The 20,979-nt window shown below is 39.3% G+C and overlaps 1 protein-coding gene across 1 annotated transcript in view; it reads left to right on the forward strand.

The window, feature by feature from the left end:
- XKR4 (XK related 4) overlaps nucleotides 1–12,305 on the forward strand; it is a 400,230-nt gene extending 387,925 nt beyond the window's left edge. Inside the window, exon 4 of the mRNA XM_055124966.1 lies at nucleotides 6,436–12,305. The gene's annotated coding sequence lies outside the window, so the exon portion shown is untranslated. The remainder of the gene's footprint in view (nucleotides 1–6,435) is intronic.
- The last annotated feature ends 8,674 nt before the right edge of the window (nucleotides 12,306–20,979 follow it).

The raw sequence follows: 20,979 nt of genomic DNA on the forward strand, positions 1-20,979 counted from the left end.
TCTGTCTGAGCCTCCTGCATTTTTGGTGAGTGCCCTAAGAAGCAGCCCTTTATAGACTCGCCCTGACTGTCCTTGCAAAGGGAGCTGAGAGAATGGAGGTGCTCAGTGAACACAGCTGCCCGCGTGGGGCTCCCGTCCTGTGACCGAGAGAATCGGCTCACGCTCTCTTGCCTCCAGCGAGCCAACTTTTCCAGTCTAAATGACCGTTTCCGAGAGTGTGCGACTCTTAGTAGCCCTTCTCTTCTGGCCCACGCAGGTCAAGATGTCTAAGAAAACGTTCCCTTTCTCCCCCATCCGCACCTCCACTCTCTTTTCTGCCTTTGGTTCTGAAATGATCCCAACCTCCGGGTCTCCTTTTGTCCGGTCCCCCAGAGAGACGGCACTGCCTTGTCTGGTTGCCGTCCTAAAAACGGACACACGGAAAGCTTCAGTGTGTCTCTGCCTCAAGAACCTCAGCAGTATAATTACCCATTCAAACGTTAAACTGCAGAATGGGGGTGGAAACGCATGAAAACACAATGAGCCACTTAATTGTGTTAATTGTAGCAATTAGACTGACTCTTGATTCAGCCAGCTCTCACAGCAGAGGCAAATGAAGGAAGTGACCCATGGCCGTTCTTCCCCAGAGAATGAGGGGTTTCAGAATCTCCCATTTCATATTGTTTCAACAACCCCATCTGAAGCACTCAGTGCGCCTCTCTCTCTCTCTCTCTCTCTCTCTCTCTCTCTCTCTCTCTCTCTCTCTCTCTCTCTCTCTCTCTCTCTCTCTCTCTCTCTCTCTCTCTCCCACACACAGGCACACAACAACAAGAAAGTTTTGATGTATTTCTATATAGCCCAGAAATGTAAAATTTCACTCAACTTTTTGATTCATGGTCTGCTAAATAGAGATAGTTTAAAGTCTGTCCCCTACATATTGCACTGTTTTTTTCTGAAATATTTTCATAATATGCTAATAGAAGTCAGAAACACTAAATCAAATGCTGTTCACTTTGGTTAGCTTTTTCCCATAGGTGTTCTTGCAGTTCATTTTCTTCTTTCAGCTTATCTCAGTGAGAGTTAGTTGCATTTCCAATGCTTACCAAAGAGGTTTTTTTCTTGGTGATCTCATTTAATCTTTGCAGACTGTTCGCTGGAGACCTCTTGGCTAGGATACCACCCTGCCGAGAGCAGAACACAATTCATAACAACTTTTCACAATTCAAGTCCTTCTGGAAAACCTTGGAAAAGTTTATCCACCAAAATCAATTTTGAATTTGACAAAGTCTCTGGAGAAAAAAGAAAAACAGGGTGTGGCACCAAATATTTCAAAGAAAAATTTTAATTTAGCAGTCAAAAATGTCTTTTAAAATGCAAAGTCGGAAGTCAGCAGTGAGAAATGGAACATTTCAGTTCCCTGATTCTTAGTAGACAGATAAAGACTACTCTTCCATTTTAAACCACTATGCACCTTCCATAAACTGAGAGATATAAATTAATCCAGTAATTCTTCCTCAGTGTTCTATATATGTATGCTACTGTCAGCCTGAGAAATAATAAAACAAAACCTTACTTATTCACTTGTCACAGAGAGAGAGAGAGAGTGTGTGTGACAGAGAGAGAGAGTTACAGTGACAGGAGGAGGAGAGAAGTAAGGAAGGGAAGAGCCAACAGGTTTAATTGCTATATTACACCACTTTTTTTTCTCCAACATTATATTTAATGTCTTTGAGGTCACACAGTGTAATATTTAGGAAAACAATTACAACACTAGTTTGACCCAACATTTAGTCCAGACACCTTATCAGAGATTAAAAGAGAATATGCCAGATGTTTGTTGACTTGTTTATAAAATGTCATCTCCCTCACCTTAGATGTTACACTTCTTAGATCTACAGGATGACAGAGTTATCATTAAATGGGTTCACCGAATGTTAAGCTGTGCTTGTTGTTAGAATTGGCACTAAACACTAAGTAGCAAATAATTGACCAAAAAATTTCCTCACTTCTGGTGTTTATTCAAAAATACGAAGGAATCCACCTAATGTTCTAAAATTGAAAAGATGCTTTTGTATTATTTAAGTGAATCTCTATGAAATAATAATAAAAGTTACACATTTTATAGAGAGTAGCATCTAAGACATCTGTGATCTCAGCATGCATTTTTCATAAATGAGGCATTGTGATCAACAGAATCAGGCATTTTTGTCATCAGGATCTCTTGGTCATTTGGTGTGACCTCGTAACTGGCATGTTTAGGCCACAGACAAATGCAGAGAGGTTAGCACTTCCCGGCAGCTTACAACTTGGTTCCTGTAGCTGAATAAGAGACTTCTGGCTGGGACTAACTTGTGCTGTACATGTAATTCCCTGCCAGAGCAAAAAAGTAACTTTCCTGAGGTGTATCGTGAAAGCTGGACTCTAAAATATTACTATCCGCAATTACAAACAAGGCGATAATACAGTTATAAAGGTGATTCACTGAAGGGTGTCCAGGCAACTCAGTGCATGAGGCCCTGAGTTGACCTAAGGCACAGCCTCGGTGTCATTCTCATGGGCCTTGAGCACTGCTGAGTGTGAATCTGCACAGAAGTACAAGCACCTTATTGTCTGTAAGGAGAGGAGCACTTGTGTAGTTTGTTGTATGCTGCTCCACTTCCAGATGTCTTAAAAGCAAGGTCACAAAGCGCCATGATTGAGATGCTGTGTTGGCACCTAGCATTTCATCCAAAGCAATTGTGTCCGAATAAACTGCAAAAATACTCCTGAGGTTTGTTTCGAGGAGAGCTGTGAAATCAGGATGTCTCTTACATGACTGGAGACTTTTCTAATGTGTCGCTTCCTGGATATTCAGGAAACGTCCTTGGCTCCATGTCTCCAGAGTACTAGTTACTTCAGAGTCGTGCACTGCCGACAGAAACCTCCAGTGCTGTCTCCTGAGGGGAGATTTTAAAGCACCCTTCCAGGTCCAAAGAGCACTGCCTCCAGGAGTCCCAACGGAGTCAGACTTGGGGGAATTCTCATGTTAGGATTGCATCTATTGAACAAGGAAAATTTTCTCCCTGAATCCTCTTGCATAATTCTGGCAGGTCCATAACTAATTGACAGATTAACAGGAGAGAAATTAATTAATGCACACAGAATCCCATGTATAGGGGCCCCATGGTTTATTTGGTTTGCAACCACACCGAAGTGGTGGTTGTCAGTTGCTCTTGGCTGGGTGCTCAGGGGACCACATAGTGTTGATGATTAAACTTAAGGCTCCAACATGCAAACACTGTTCTCTAATCCTGAGATCTATCTCTCACCACCTAAGAAATTACCAAAATTTCTAAGCTCATATATTCCTTTTAGACTCTCTCTTTCTCTATGTGTCTATATCTATATATAGATATAGATATAGATATACTTTTGAGAACAACTAACTAACTCAATCAAGAAACTTTAGGTTTGGGTACAGAGTTAGTAAGAAATTACTAAATTATTCAGCCTACAAAGACCCTGAATTCCTTCTCTCTGGTGTTAGGATATCTTTCACCGGTGGCAGGGTTTTTATATGGAAGTTTTGTTTCCTGCTTTCTGGAGTACAGACAGGGCCAAAATAGCATTACTGCATGAGTGCTTTTTTAAGTAACTTTAATTCAATATGGTCAATATGCCACTTTGGCATATTTCTGGGTGCCCACCCTGAGCCCCAAAATACCAAATTTGAATGTCTCCTGCAATATGTTCTAGACTGATTCGCTTTTTTACATGCAAAGGGAATGGTTTAAAGATAACTGTTAGCTTACATGACAAATTTTCTTTAACTGAAGTGCTTTTGGTAAGGGAATATAAAACCCACATCTTCTCCACGAAATAAAAGGAAGGAGAGATAAAAGCATATTAATTTTTGCTGGCACATAATAATTTGAAGGCTTCCTTGGTGAGTCTCATTAAGCATCAATTAAAAAGTTGACCTATAAAAAAATATACCTATGTCCAAGGCATTATTCTAAGTCCTGCCACCATCAGTAGTTCTATTGCCATGGTTACTGATATTTTAGTTGATGCATCATTTAAGAAGTGTATAGTTATTGAAATATTTGCAGAGCAAAATTCATGTTTTACAAAACAGATCAACATCAAATATAATTCATCAACTTGATAAGCAAATATTATGAGTCCAGTACTAACACAATTTTTTTCTTGTGCCACATATTTAAGCCTGTCACCTACTCTGCTATTAGAATTTCAGAAAATGTAAGGTCTCATGTTTTTATTTTATTTCTGATCTGGTAAATTAAGCTAGTGGTCCTCTCTTCTCTCTACTGCCTGATTTGCATTAAAATGGAGCTAATCAAATTCTTCATTTAAGTACTACAAATATTAAGAAATGGAGATGTGTTTAAGCTAATTTAATTTCACTGTTCTAGTGCCATGGAGTTGTATCAAATCAGTACTCTTAATTATTTCAAATTAATTCATGTATCAGTAGGTTCTAAAACACCCCAAACTACACTTTGGCATTCTATCATTGTAAGAAACTCCTATTTTGCTTACACACCAGAAGAACATGTCTTACCACCAGCATGCTGATTTATTGTGATAGTGGAGTGCTTGTGCTTGAGTGTTGCACATCCACGTACAATCAGCCTCTCTGTTTCTCTCTATCCCAGCTAGAACTGAATTCTTATTCTCTTTGAACCAGAAGCCATAGCATCCACCTGGAACCGAAGATCTGTCAGCTAGTCTAAGAATTATCACTTTCCATCCTTCTTTCAAAGAACTAGAATATTCTACTTCTCTTGTTAGCCTCACCCTTCTCCTGTTCACAGAAAGGGAATGGAGTGTGAGTTGAAGGCTGGGGTGAAACCCGTGCCTTGTTCTGAAACAGGCCATGGTGCTCTGGTGAGAGGAAAAGGAAAACTCTCGCAGTCAGATGGGGAAGGGGGGTCATTCTCCCTCTAAAATGCCAGCAGCTGCGTATTGCTGGTGTCACCCATTCCCTTCTTTTATAGAAACATCTTGGAATTTGTCAAGTTTTACTGAAGGTCATTTGCATTAATAAATTTAACAGAGCCTGTACTCTCAAAAGCTCTTGTGAGAACTTGTGAGACTAATATTTTAGCCAAGCCCCCGCAAGGTCAAATGAATTGATTAGTGAAAAGAAGTGCTCATTCAGAGTCGAACCATGACGTGTCCAGACCTGAAGACACAGACCTCGAAGAAGTAGAGCAGTAATGAATTCATGCTACCTGTGTCCTCATCTTTCATGCTATAACTATTCATCTGCCTCATTTGTTTTTGCCAGTAAGCTTTGAAGAAAACCATGTATTTCCAGGAGCTTGTATAACTTACAGAAAGGGTGCTGGGCTATGAAGACTTTAATAGATATAAATCTGCTTGTGTTTGGAAGTGAAAGAAAAAATCACTGTCATCTGTTTAGTGATAGATCTGACTGAGTACAGTTGCTGCCCTTAATTTCTTGAGAGTGCATTGTCAGCATTGTGAAAAATAATTGATAAGGGAGAATATAATCTGATCTCAGAGGGTCAACATGCATGGATGGAGCTAGTGAAGAATTTGATCCCTGCCTTCACAGGTGTTGTTGGTGGTGGTTTCAAACAGATCAATTTGTATGTGGGACCAGCTATCCTGCTGTTTCTCAGATGCTACAAGATCTTGCTTGTGAATTCTAGAGGCACTGAGTCTCAGTGCTTCAATCTTCCTTCAAAGGAAACAGGTGGTTTCAGAACTCAAACCCATGCATCTATTCCCACTGTTCTGTTTCTAAAGAAGGTTCTGAGCTGTGAGGTGGGAGTGAACATACTTCAGAGCACAGTTCCCAAGTCAGCCAAAAAGTCTATATCCATATATTCTTTAAAGTTTTCTCTCTAACATTTTGGAATAATAAATTTTGAAGTCAACTCTAAATAAATGAGAGTAAGTTGTCCACTTAGTAGAGAGTTACTTGATTAACAATCTAACAGAGATCAAGAAGCAGGGACTTTCCCTCCTACTTCAGTAATGTTTCTCTTTCCTAAATGACCATCTTGCTGATTATTGTTCCAGGAACTACTGCCCATTCCAGGTACAATGTCGCATATCATTCTGGACTCCCGATTTACCCTGGCGAGTCATTTCTACAGCTAGCTTTTGTAAGGAGCACTAAACTTTGATGGTCAAAATGTGGGCTACCACCACATGATCTACTTTCAGTAGCAAGATAAGGAAAAGTAACGCACTGAAGAAAATGCCCACTTCCTGACTCCCAGGCTGAAATAGGCAGATTCTTGGCAATGTATGGTGAGTCACTTGACCACGTGGACACAGTGAAAACAAAGCAATCCTAAAGTGCATTCGTAACTCGAGTAAGCTACGTGGTGTTGGGACAGAAGTTTTTATTCATGTGAAGAGAGGTGCAGATGTGGAAAAACTCAGTCTTGACTTGTCTGAAATGTTTGCCTTTCACAGAGTAGAAGTTTCAGATAGCCACTGCAGCTCCTGAGTGATGACGATAAATACATCCGTTTATGAAAAACCAAGGCAGGAGTGCATGAAAAGAGAGAGAAAACAGCAGGACTTCATGTCAGACACTAATTTTGTGGTAAAGAAACTGCTCCAGTGATAGGCCCCGAGCTGGCTGGTCCCTCGCCTGCTGACTAGCTGCGATGGCAGGAGCTTCAGCAGGACAGTAGGAGGAGATGTGGCAAGACGCTTCACACACTAAAACCTATAAAACATGCGTCCCTGAAGAGTCCTCATTTATACACCAGTGAGGAGCGGGGTTCGAATGGCCTTACTCACCATCCCCTTGTAAACTCAGCAGGACAACCCAAAAGCCTTCGTGTTCGGACTCCCCAAACACAGTTTAAAAGCATTAGCTGGATCTTTGACAGATATTTTTGATGATGGTTCAGTTTGCCTCTTAGTCTGTCATTATGAGAAATTAGTAGGAAAAGTAATTCTCGTGAGACAGACTAATGGAAGTGAAGAGAGGTAGGTAGTTTAAGCAATTTTTCAATGTAAACAAAAGCCCTTTTTTTTGCCATTGACCACTAACTCAAAAGTTTTGAATTTTCATCACGATGAAGTTTTTTGTGGTTGGAGGCCTCTTGGCACATCTGAATTTCCAAAATGACTACTGAACCATCTTCACTAAGCCAAAAAGATACTGTAGTCAGCTTAAAAATGTAAGCCGGTCCACATGAATGGGAATATTTTGAAGGTGTTGACTTTGCTGTGGGGATGTTAAACACCAGGACATATGGGAAATGTAGATGTGTAAGTATATGTTCTTTTCATCCACTTGTCTGCTCGCTTCTACAGCGACAGAAAGTGTTCAGGTGTCAGTAACGGAACTGAACTGTCCACTGGTACTCTGCTGAAAGATCTCTTTGTTGTTCAAAGAGGAATAAGTAATGCAGAAAAAATTTAATTTGGTTTTTATTTACTTTCTATAGACACTTGAACAAAGAGGTCTGGGAAGCTTTTCTGGATGTATTCTGACATAATTTCCGCAGAGACTTCCAGAATAGTAATTCCAGAGACTTGCCAGTTGGCCCTGCCTAGTAAGAAAGCATTTCACTGACCCCTTTCCATCCATAATAATGTCATTATTTCTTCTCTGCTCCTCACATAATCTCGATCATTCAAAGTCTACTTGATGGAATTGTTCAAGGAAAATGCAGATTTGTTCAACTTTAATGTTTATTTTAAGGACCTCATACCTTTTGAGTTAGAGCTAGCTTAAACCATGTAATAGAATTATTTTATGATGAATTCTATTGTTCTCAGAGCTTTAGAAAATATTTCTTTCTAGGTAAGCAATGCATTTTGGGAAAGGGATTGTTTTGCAGATGTTGTTTCGATGGCCAAGGACTTGTTGGGTAAAGCAGACTGGTATATTAATGTTTCCTTTGTAGTTGTGGGGAAAACAAAACTAGATAACTTCAAAAGTGAACTTATTTTCCAACAGGGAAGTTTGAACTCTTGCATTTTTGGTCATCTTTGGGTGTTTTTTATTTATTTTTATTTGACTCTAGACTGATTGGTAAACACATATATTCCTCAGCTTGTGTGCTTACCTCATTAATGTTCTGAAGCTGGGCAGAAAGGCAGGCAAATTGTTCAGACCAATTTCCTTTCAAGTGCACTTATGTTGCAGAACTGGTTTGAAGCATTGACCATATGCAGGCACATGGAGCCCCAAGAGTCAGCTATGCAAAACCCGTAAGAGAATTTCCAGAGAAAATCTAAATGGTCCGTAGGTTTTTTTAGGTTGTCTTTGGCTGTGTCAAATGTTACATTTAGTGCCAAGTTAAAATGTTTTCATGGGGTAGGCAATGCCCTTGCACATTGCATCCCTCTGCCCCGGAAGCTGCAGAGGTGTCCCAGAGACAAAAGGGACACTTCACTCCGTAGAGTCAGGGCCCCACAGAGCTGCTATTTCCAGTTTCTCAACCCTTCGCTCACCCATCACTTTGACTTAGCTTTTCTTTCTCCTGGGTAGTCTTACTTCATCAAACTGTCCAAATCTTTTGATATTCGTGTTATCCAAAAGGATGTTCAATTCAAGACTCAGGTAAAATGGTGACCACGAGGCAACAGGTAATTGACAGCTACCAAATCATTAGGAATGTTTTCCTGTTATCTCTTATGTGATGAAGAAATAGAATTTATAGGAAGCTCAAAATCCCTCTGCTAAATATACTGACTACTTTAAACATATTTGGAAGACATAAAACAGTATCCTGTCATGAAATAATTCCTTTCTGGAGAAAAGTAGGAATGCCCCTGTTCAGTGATGGGAACCCATAGTCTTATCTTTATCTGTTAGTTCAGCCTCAGAAGCTCGGCCGCCTCCTCCTGTGTGAAAGAGCGACCATGCTCATTTCTTACCTCATAAGAAAGGTGTTGCGAGATTAGAGTCTTTGAGGACTTTGACACTTGTGACCTAGTATTAGCATGAAGGGGAAGTCTGTGTGGCCAGGAGTAATAAACTGTGGGGGAGTTGATGGAGACTTAACAGCAATAACTCAACAAGCAAAGAGCATGATTATTTTTGGTCATTAATAAAAGTGAACCCTTTTTATCAGTGGTCTATATATAGGACTTTTAAAGAAGTATCAGTTTTTTCATGAGAAAAGTAATTTTTCATATAAACATGGTTAAATTCCATATAGAATGACTATTTTCCTCTTAATTGAATGGACTATTGCTAAATATTCTATATAATATTAAATATTTATTAACTACCCAGAACACTTGATTCCTGGTGCCTGGTCCCAAGAATTGATTTCCAGAATGTGTGTATGAGACTCAAGTCTGTACTGAACATTGCCCAGCTGCATTCTGAAACCCAGAGCGTGAGAGCAGAAAATTTCAATAGCTACTACTGAGATTAGATTTTAGTTTATTCACACAGATTTTTATTCCCCTGTCTAACATGATATTTCTTCTCCCTTTACAGCCCAGTAAGACATATTAGCTATGTTTCTTCCTGGAACTCCAGGACTGGATAATTTTCAGATTTGAAATGTTTTGCAGATATTTCAAAGAAGTGTATGCACAAGGGCTTCAGCTACATTGATGCATGCTTAGATATGCAAAGAATCATCAAGGAGATGGTACACAAACCACCACAGAGAATATTTTGCACAACTTCCACTGGAAGTAATAGCTTCTCTCTTATTTAAATATTTGGCCCTGATAAGAACTAGTTCTAAATAACATAATTTGCGTTATAATCATTTGTCGTATTTTAGTCACCGAGGCAAAGTTGTAAAGTAGGGATACACTCATAAAACATACTAATAAGACGCGTAATGTTTTAGTGGTGTGATTGCGTGAGGTAAAATTATATACTTGCATTTTATCATTGTTTCCTCTCTTAATAATCATTTTCCTTTGCAGAGAAACATTTTGCATGTCTTAGAAAAATGAAGACGTCCAATTAACATTCTGTTCCATGAACAAATCCCTCCCAGCATCCCCAAAAGGAGCAATTTGCTTTAGAGAAATGTCTCACAACTTTTTACATTCTTCTTTTTTAACCTGGCATATTATTATCACAAAAATTCTTTATCTAGATGATATGAGGTAGCTGAAAAATGTAACTTTGAATCAGTCCTAATGGAAGTTTCTGCTTGACTTGTAAAGGGGCCACGAAGAGAAACTTTCTCTGCAAATGTATCCTGTTTTCTTTCTCAATTACTAAGGAGTTCAGTGCATAGAAAGGATGTACAGAGACAAGTGTATTTGGTTTTCTCCAGGTCAGAATAAGGAGAGGCACCTAGTACCAGAGAGTAACTCCCCTTTAGAACTGAATAATGAGTTGGATTTAGGGCTAAGGAAAAAATCATTGTCAATTATCCCTCCTATTGACTCTTTTCTCAACTCTCACCAAATTCTTCTTTAGGATCGAAAGGTTAAGATTAGAAACCGGAAGTGTCTAATGATGATGATTACTGCCATTTCAGGTGATAGCTTTCAAGCAGAAATGGTGAAAGCGTGCGTGAGAAACATAATTAGTAGAGGTATAGACTTTGTCCTGACACTCTACCAAACAAATCCCAAACAGATTCTCCTGTCACTAATATTCTGGTTTAATTAATAGCACCTAATAGGAAAAGATATGATCATTTTCCTCACCAGTAAACCACTGCACAATGTAAACCTGCTTTCCAGTGGCAAGAATTTTTGCTGTTGATTTTTGTTTTCTCATTCTACAACTATTTTAAGTCAATACGTTTCACATCTAACTACCTCAGCTACTGTTGATTTATTTAGAAATATGCCATCATGCACTTTGTAGCCAACAAAGTTTTCATTTGACATTTCAAAAATCAACTTGGTGCAAAGAAATTTTCAAACACATAGATAGCACGTAAGCAACCCGGCTTCCACAGGTTGTACTTAATTTTGTCCGTTTGTTTCTAAGTTCCCTTCGGGGTAAGAATTCTTGGTTTTTTTTTTCCCTCCACACCAAGGAAGCTGCTCAACAGTTACTTAGTTTGCCTTAAACGTTTTGTGGCCCCTTCCCAGTTCAACTCGCTTTTTGTTTTCAGTCTCTCTCTGAGTAAGACAATGTCACAGGTGGCAGATGAAAAGCACACAGAGAAGAGATCACGATGGCGGAGTTCTCTGTCGTGGACGCTCTGCATGACACTCTGGTCCTGTGAACTTGCTTTCCTGTGCTTCTCCCTCCCATGACTGTACAAAACGAAGGTCTGAGAGCCCCTCCCCCCCAACCCCGCACCCAGTTAGGGAACTGTGTGTTTCTCTCTCCCAGTACAAGTGCAGTGCCTGGACCCGAATGATCGCCTTGGCAGTTCTTGTGCTTTTTACTTTGTAAACATTGTACAAATGTATTTGGAACTTGATTTTAAATGAAAAAATTAACTAGCTATTAATTTTTTTTTGCCTTCTTGTAAATATATAGATTCCAACTCCATGTATCCAAACATTCCTTTAGCGTTCGGGTTGTAAGAGTGTCTTTATTGGCTGGAGGCCGTGGCCCAGATGCTCTCGTGGAAAGCACAGTGTGTGGAGTATTTGATGTACTGCAGAACCATCGTCATTTTGGTCTGTTAAGTCAATTGCAATTTGTGATGAAATGAAGTGGAAAGTAGTGCTTCATAATGAACAAATTTCCTTGGTTACATGATTTTTTTCTTGTAAAACTTTAAAAAAAAACTTGAAATTTTATATATTTGGATTTTGTAGAGTTTTTTTTTAATTTTATTGCAACACAAGGTACCAAAATCATTAAATAAAGTACACTGTGGTCATTTTAAAACAAGTGTGAGTTCCTGATTCTTTCTCTGGCTAGGAAAAGAGCAGGAAATCAAATATGTAAGATGGGAAGGTGCTCAAGGGATATCAGTGCCAGGACAAGTAATCGCAACCTGAAAAAAGAGAGAGCTGTGTTTTGTCAAATCTGAAATAAAATTAAATTATATTGATTTCTAGGATAAGTTTCATTTATTGATGTCTGCAGTGTGCTAAAGAATACTTCTCTAGAACAATGGTAAAAACAAAGATGTTTTGAATCACAAAGAGTCTTAAGAATCTAATTCATGTGTTTTAAACTATTACAACATTGTCAATGGCAAAAGTACTTTTTAAAGAAATGATGTATCTCGGTTCCTGGTTCTCCGACAAACTTAATTTTTTTATGATTTATATAATTGTTTACATATTTATGGCTTATATATAATTGTTTTCTCAAATGGTCTGATCGCTCTGTTTTTAAAATTTTTTCTATGTATTTGGTAAGAGTACAATTGGTTACAAAAGACTTACTTTGTAAAATGTTAAGAATAAAGGAGAACTGCACTCTCTGTGTAGGAAGTGTTGTCGATGGCAAATAGAAACATAGAAGAAAACTACTAGAAGGAACAAAGGAATGTGACCATTTTTCAAGAATTCAGTTGTTACTTTATTTATTAGCATTTTTCCCAGATAATAGCAAGATGGCAACACGTGCTAAATGTGAAACTATTTGAAATCCACCATTTTACTGTTCTTCTTTCAGTCTGTTCCTAGAAGAAGTTGTCTTTTTTTACAGTGTAATCTTAACAGGCATTTATTTTTAATCACAACCATTAGCCTGCATGATATCTGCCATTACAAAAATCACTCGAACATGTTTTCTTTTTAAGACGCATAACCTGATAGGGCAATAAGTACGGGTATACTATACTGTTATTTGGGGGCAGAGCACAACCAGACACACATGCAGAATATTTGGGAGTCCCCGTGTGGTCTGTAAGGCAGTGCAGGTGTGATGGCGTGGGTCCAAGAGGGCATGGGAGCCTGACTGGGATAGTGTCTCCAATTACCCCAGCTACGCCAAAACGAACACGAGCAAAATATAACCTTCCGCTGGTTGAGCTGTACTTCTACTGTGGATGTTTGGGGATTCCTGTGACACACTTTTTAGAATATTTTTATTTATGCACTCAGACATGAAACAGTTTTCTGGTTACCCTAATTTTTAAAAGTTTAAGCATAATTAATGTCTGATTTATTTATCTTTTTTCTTAATTGAATCATCGTGAGATACAGCTACAAAGCTTTCATGATTGAGTTTCAGTCATACAATGATCGAACACTATTGCTCCACCAGTGTGCATTTTCCACCACCAATGTCCCCAGTGTCCCCCCACCTCAACTCTCCCCCTGCCTCTATGACAGACAATTTTCCTCATACTCTCTCTCTACTTTGGGGCATTATGGTTTGCAATACAGATACTGAGAGGCCATCATGTTTGGTCCTTTCTCTACTGTCAACACACATCTCCCATCCCGAATGATTCCTCCAGCCGTCATTGACCTAGTGATCCCTTCTCTATCCCGGCTGCGTGACCTGTGACTTCTAATGGCGTGTTCCATGAGCCAGTGATGCACACTTTGCTCATTAGAAGTGGGATTAGCTCAACTGTCTACCTGCAGTCAAAAGGGATGAAAATAAACGACTATTTGTCATTTTCTCTAAAATGAACAGGAATTATTAAAATTTGAGAATGAATAAAATTTATATGGGAAAATTAATTTTTAATTAATCATACTATGTTACTGAATTAGCAAACAATCCATTAATCTAGAAACACAGTGTAACTACAAATATCGCCACGGATCTTTTCTAAAATTTGACAAAACAAAGTTTCAAACAAGAATCAAAACACTTGAATAAGCAAACTTTTGTTTTTAGAAAAAAAATGTATTTTTATAAAATACAGTATAATACAGTATAGGACTTTGCTATCCCAACAAAGTACTTTACAACAAAAATATCCTTAGGGCCATGGAGATAGTACAGTGGGAAAAGCATTTGTCCTGGGACCCAGTATGGTCCCCCAAGTCCCATCAGGAGTGAAGAGCCAGGAGTAAGGCCTGAGCATAGCTGGGTGAAGCCCCCAAATATATATATTTACATATGATACTTAAAATTTAGAAACAAAAATAGCACACATTTTAATGAATTTCATATTAATTTTATGTAATATATATTTTAAGGGCTGGAGCAATAGTCCAGCATTTGCCTTGCACGCAGCCAGTCTGGGTTCAACTCCTCCGCCCCTCTCAGGGAGCCTGGCAAGCTACCGAGAGTCTCTCGCCTGCACGGCAGAGCCTGGCAAGCTACCCATGGCGTATTCGATATGCCAAAAACAGTAACAACAAGTCTCATAGTGGAGATGTTACTGGTGCCCGCTCGAGCAAATCGTTGAGCAACAGGATGACAGTGCTACAGTGATTTTAATGAATATTGTATATTATAATGTGTGATGATTTTTAATCAGTAGAAAAATATGTCCTCTGATGGTTCACAGTAATAGCTCAAATTATAAAGCACATTTCTAGCATATTTGAGGCCCTTCATTCTATCCCTAGCTCTACTGGTTATGGTCCTTATAAAATAGTAGCAATGAAACAGGGTTGGAAAAAAAATGATCTTTTTTCATCCAAAGAATGGGGGTTATGCTGAAGGCAGAGATAATACATAGACAAACACACCAATTTGACCTAAAAAAAAACTATAATAAATCATGTCACCGTACAGATGTAAAAATAGAGCCACATAATAAGCAAGAGACATTTCAATACTATAATTAATAGGACTGAATGACCCATTGGATTTAGGGAGGAATGATGTGAGACAGTTTAAAGCAACACCAGAATTTTTCATGCAATCTGCCATTTACCATGATGCTTAGTGAATAAGGAGAAGCTGTTAATTACGATTATATTCTTCATATATTGACTATCAGGTGGCTATGAAATATTTGGATGATAAAGACCAGAATTATCTATAAGGAATTAGGAAGCTCGAGTCTAAGATGAACACTACTGATAAATTTAGCCTATTATTTTACTCATTTTTAAAATTCCAAATTTCAAAATAAATGAGTTTGTTGCAGTTTTCAGAGATATTCGCATACTATCAATTAAAACACACACACACATATTAGGAGTTAGGAATTTGTGTGTTGGCATGGCATTGGCTTTGAACAACTTTACTTGGATTCTGAAGAATGCTGAAGCATTTAATATTTGTAATTACTGGAAGTCTGTAGTTGTAGCACAATCTTATGCATATAAACATGCATATACTTTTATATTTTGCTAGTGATAATCCTCTGGAGATTTTCTAGGGGTCAATGGAAAAAAGGAAACATTTGGCACAGTATTCATAACAGAGAAATGCCATTTGGGATCATAGTATCCTTGGTATTGAACTATGAAAACATTTCCTCCTGAGTTTTCATAAAGGAGACCTGTAGGGCCCAGCAAGATAGCACAAGAGGTCACCCTGCATGTGGCTGGCCCAGTTGATTTCTGACACCCCAAGGGCTTCCAGGAATCCTCTCCGAGTACAGAACCTGCAGTCAACCCTGAGCACCACTCGGGGTAGCCCCCAAAATGGGTGGTGGGGGAAGGAGTGATCAGGTTATTGCAGAGAGTAATATTCTCAACCATGCCCACGGAGTGAATTTAACAATTGAGTGTATTATTTAAATCGCCGTAAGTAGGCCAAAGGCAGTTCATTCCAGCAATTGGTTTAGGGAAACAAGATAGGATTCAACAAGCCACTGGTTCCAACAACAACGAAAAACGTGGATCTAGAAAGTTAACCTGTGGTTGACTGCAGACAATGGTTTGCCTGATCAGCAAACAAGGCCTTTTAAATGGCAGATTTTTTTAAATGAATTATTTAAATTACCTTTTAAAAAATGAATAACTAGTACTCACACAGGAATCCTAATCAGAATTGCATTGTTGCTTCTCTTTTTTTTTTTTTTTTTTGCTTTTTGGGTCACACCCAGCGATGCTCAGGGGTTATTCCTGGCTCTGCACTCAGGAATTACTGCTGGCGGTGCTTGGGGGACCATATGGGATGCCGGGGATCGAACCCGGGTCGGCCGCATGCAAGGCAAACACCTTACCCGCTGTGCTATCGCTCCGGCCCCGCATTGTTGCTTCTCTTGAACCGGTAGATCCCGTCATCAGACCTGCCTTCCTCCATGGCCGTCCTTGTGAAGAGCTCTCTTTCCAAAGCAATGTGCTCTTGAGTTTCCCGTAATACTCACCAATTTACATTACTTGCTGGCTCTCTAGATACAAAATTTTAAACCTCTGTTCTAAGGATGGATTATGTGTCATTGATGGAGTTCTTAAGGTATATTTTTCATTGTAAGTTTAGGTGGTTATTGTGTAGCAGAGAATGAAAAGATTACGTACCATGATAAAAACTGATACTCAGGTGATAAATCTATAAACATTTTTATGAGAAGATGTATACTTCCACAACTTATTGAATTTGAGTTAAAGGTGATAAGTCTTTATGAATTTGAAAACTTACATTTGAATAGAATGTCATTCTCTCTTCACCCAGAACTTAGAGGGAAAATGGCCTATAATTCAATATAAAAGTTTTCCTTAGGAAAATAGCTTAGGGTCTCACTAACATCCTTTTTAAATGTTGTTTGAAGTCCCAAATATCTCGGTATGATAATTTAGTTTTTAATATATCAAGGTTGATGCAGTCCCTAAAGAATTATAATTTTGAGTAACATCATTTCCTAATGAACTCTGTAATTAAAGAAATCACATTACAATTAAAGAAATTACGATTAAAGAAATTATATAATTGAATAAAATGACTTGCTACATGTACTTAAGCATTGCTTAATTTTGAAGACTATATGCAACATTATTATCTAGATGTATAAATCTTTGCCTAGTTCATCAAAACATAATTATCAGGTAGGTTATCACCCAGGGTCTGACCAAGTTCATGCCAGTTAAATAATTTTATTGATACATATAATATTTCTTTATAATGCATAAATTTGATCAGTAGCATAAAACACTCTATTCTGGTGGTGTGTAGCTTCATCCTCTCCCACACTACACTATATGCCACAGGGGCAATGTTGGTTCAGTGACTGGTACGCCAATAAAAGAACTAATCAGAGGTTCTGAGACAGAGCTCAACACGCTGAGTACATGTTCCTCATGTGAAGGCTCATGTTCATCCCAACACCACATGTGTTGACCCCAAGTGCCACCAGCAGCAACTCCCAAGCACAGAGCCAGGAGTAGCCTTTGAACACTGATAGCTCTGACCCCAAGATGATGAACAATAAACCCAAAACGGTGTGCTAGTCAACCCGTTCCCTCTTCTTCCATTAACTGCTCAGACCGCTTCAGTCAGATCACTGTGTCATTGGGTTGGCTCTTACCAAATTCCCCATAGATTTTTGTACGTCAGAAGCCAGTACGACATTTCCCTCCATTCATCTACCAGCATGTGCAAGGCAACACATGAATGGTTTTATAACCACGTCATCCTTACCTCCTTGCAAAATCTAGTGCAGTGACCCCAATGGCCCATTCTATGAGCTCTGCCCACTTTCATAGTATCTTTACTGGATTGTTAGTCTTTGTAAGTATTAATAATATTTTCTTATTATTTATCCCAATTAAATGTTTCTTGTAGAAAGTAGAACAATCTAAGATGCAAATATGATGAACTGTTCCCATTATAGACCATTGGTTTATCAATACTTTCAAAATAACATTTAAAACCAACAACCCCAATTAAAATAGAGGGAGAGATGAATATAACACTCTTCTGTAGAGGACATTCAAGTAAGCATGTGGAAGGTGATAATCACTGTCAGTTATCAGGCAAATGCAAATAAAGAGATCATCTCCAGTAGTGAGAATGGCACATATCAAAAAGTCTAGAAACAATTATTATTGGTAGAGATGTGTTTAAAAGGAGCCTCCATTTACTGTTTGGAATCTCGTCTGGTTCATTCTATTTGGAAAACAATATGGAAACTTCTCAAAGAATAAAAATGGAACTTCCATAAGACTCAGTGATTCTACTTCCTGGCTATATCTTCTATAAACACAAGAACATATATTTGAAAAGCATCTGTGTTTATTGCAGTGCTTTGTAAGTTTCAGGATTAGAAACAGCCCAAATGTCCAATGACAAGTAAATTGATTAAGTTTCATATATACACAATGGAATGCTATGCAGTTATAAGTAAAAATTGAAATCTTGCAGTTTGCTGAAATGTAGATGAAACTGGAAGGGAACATTTTTGTGGAGTAAGTCATAAGGAAAAAGGACAAATACCAGGTGATCTTATTTATCTGTGGTAAAATAAAGGAAAATAAGGGATTATTTTTTGTTTATCCTGGATTACCAAATTCTGGAGGGAAGAAAAAGGGTCAAAGGAAGTGGTGAACTATAAACAGAATAAGGACAAGCGATGAAAGATCTTGGGCATTTTGTTGGTGGGGATGATGCAATGACTTTGCACATCAGAAACACAAACACTGGGCTGGAGCATAGTCAGTAGGTAAGGAGCTAGGCTTGTACCCTGCCAGCCCTGCTTCAGTCCCTGGCACCTCATACAGCCCCCAGGACCCCTTAAGAGTGATCCCTGGGGTGCAGAGCAAAAGTTAGCACTGAGCAGCGCTAGACTGGACCTTGACAAATAAATCTCTCCTGTTTTACCTCTCTAATTCATGACATTTTGCCACAACAGCCTAAGCTGTTGCCCCCCCCCAAAAAACAAGCAAACAAAAAGCCATAAACAACTAACTATGGCAACTATGTAATCAAACTATCATAAACTTGATATTAGAATGACCTTCAAACTCCTGTGCCTCAGAAGGCTCTGCACAGACTAGCTGTGTGGATCATTTTAAGATTTCTCTCTCCAATCTGGAGTGAGAGTACAGTGGGTAGGGTGCTTGCCTTGCCTGTACCAGACCCAGGTTCAATCCCCATCATCCCTTTGCTGGGCCCAAGTTTCAGATCCCCAATTGCGGAGAGACCCAGTTCCACACTTGATAAGGCAAAGGCAAAGGAACTTTATTACTAGCCCGAGCCAGCGCTAGCCTGAGCTAGGGTCCGAGTCTCATCCAACGCAGTGGAGTCTTGACAAGGACCCCGACTCCGAATCCCAAGCGGTTTATATGGGGTTCGGTTAAGAAGCGCTTCATATACTGGTCTCTTTTCAGCACTGCCCTATTCCAGCAGGGGCCAGCAATTAGACAGCAGGTACCAGTAACGGTTTGGGTGCTTTCCAAGAAGGGTGGGCGACCCCTTGTGACTGGCCAGATCCAAGTGCCCGGTTTCTTATCTAGGTCAATTACTGAACTGGGCGTCTACCAGAAGCGGCAAGTCCTGCTCTGGGGAAACAGAAACTGAGGCCTGGCTGAGACTTCATGGTGACTGCAGCCTGTCATGGCTTCTGAGGAGCCTGCTTTGGGGCCTCACACTTTAAGGTTCCCCCAAGCACCTCAAGGAACGATCTCTAAGTGCATAGTCAGGAGTGAACCCTGAGCATCACCAGGTGTGACCCAAGCCCCCCCAAAAAAACCTTAAAAATTAAATATTTTTTTTAAATTAACATTTCTGTCTCATGGTATTTTCCTTAAACTTAATTTAGAAAAAAATTATTCTTTCCCTTTCTGCAACAGTTTTCTGCTTGTGTCCTTTCCTAGCTGAACCACCTTTAATCTCTGCTTTTTCTGCACAAACCTTCCAGAGGCAGATCTTTCTAGCCTCTGCATCACTTGAACTTGCAGTCATCTGTTTCCTTGTCATCTCTTCTCTCAGTCTATTATGCACATCTTCTGTCTAAGATGCGAGACACTGTGTGCCTCGTATCTCGTGGGGAATAGACACACAGAGTACAACACATTTTAAGATCAAGTTGTTGGTTTCTTTCATTTCCACCCTGTTTGAGAGACGCTAAGCTGGATGATTGGTACTTCAGTTTGAGCTGCATCTAATACTGCCTGTTCGTTCACAGGGACTGACTGTTCTCTTCAGAAAACTTGGAGCTGGAGAATATTCTCAAATATGACCAGTGGTAGCTGATTTAGCTTAGGCTGTTGTAACAACATAACGTGAGCTAGAAAAATTAGACATCAGAGATTTATTTGTCAAAGTTCTAGAAGCTGAAAATCCAAGATCATCCACTGGAAGATTCAATTCCCCATGAGAAGCTGCTTCTGGCTCCCAGACTGCTGACTTCTTACAGTGTCTCACCTGGCCTGTGCTTTAAAGAAACGAAGACAGAAAGGTACTTTGGTGTCTATAAGGGACCAATCCCTTTTTAACCTCATCTGGAAATAGTTCTACCGCATGGCTCTCATCTCCAGATGTCATCAAATTGAGGGTTATGGCTGTAGCATGTGAACTGGGGAGAGGAAGGAGGAGTGAAGGCAACGCAGTTCGTGGCATCTAGAGACACTCGTCATGCCCAAATTTGACGTTTTATTCTTTTTGACTGAACCCAATGCAATCCATAATTTTTTCAGAAATTCCTTTAGATGAACATTTCCTTGGGAACACTGCAATGATAGGCAATTGCTAAAAAAAAAAACCAAGTCTTTGTTAATTTTTGAGCTAATAAATTCAATTGTTAAATTTGTCTTTAACTAGAAGAGATTTTAGAGTGATTAGGAAGTACGTGAAGACTTTGCCAAAAGCAGCAATTGATTGAAACTTAAAAAAACAAAAGACAGGTAAAATAATGCCCTGGAAACACCTTACCAAGAGCTGCCGATCTCAAAAGGTTCCAAGCAGAACCCGCGTAAGTGTTTTCCCTACGCTTTTTATTCCCACGGCATATGCGTTTTCGTGTCTAATCAATTTAAAGCAGCCACGCTTGGAAATAGCAGCTCCTTTACTCTATTTATAAATTGACTCCCAAGATAATTTAAATAGAACCAGACATTGCAGAACATTCTATAAAATGTATTCAACTCGGGCTTAGAGACGATGACTGCTGTGTTATTGTCATTCTTGTGTGCAGCTGCCAAGCCGGGGTAAGTTCCAGTGAGGAGAAAAAGAGCAGGAAGTTGGCGCTGCACTGGGTGTGGAGTGCACTGCTGCTGATTGGTCGTGGGCAAAAGTCAGAGAGACGGTTTCAGGAACAACCTCCTCAGCGCCTGAGGGCAGGAACCCCAGGGGTTATT

Source organism: Sorex araneus, chromosome 2, assembly GCF_027595985.1.
Source record: "Sorex araneus isolate mSorAra2 chromosome 2, mSorAra2.pri, whole genome shotgun sequence".
In the NCBI taxonomy this organism is placed as follows: domain Eukaryota; kingdom Metazoa; phylum Chordata; class Mammalia; order Eulipotyphla; family Soricidae; genus Sorex; species Sorex araneus.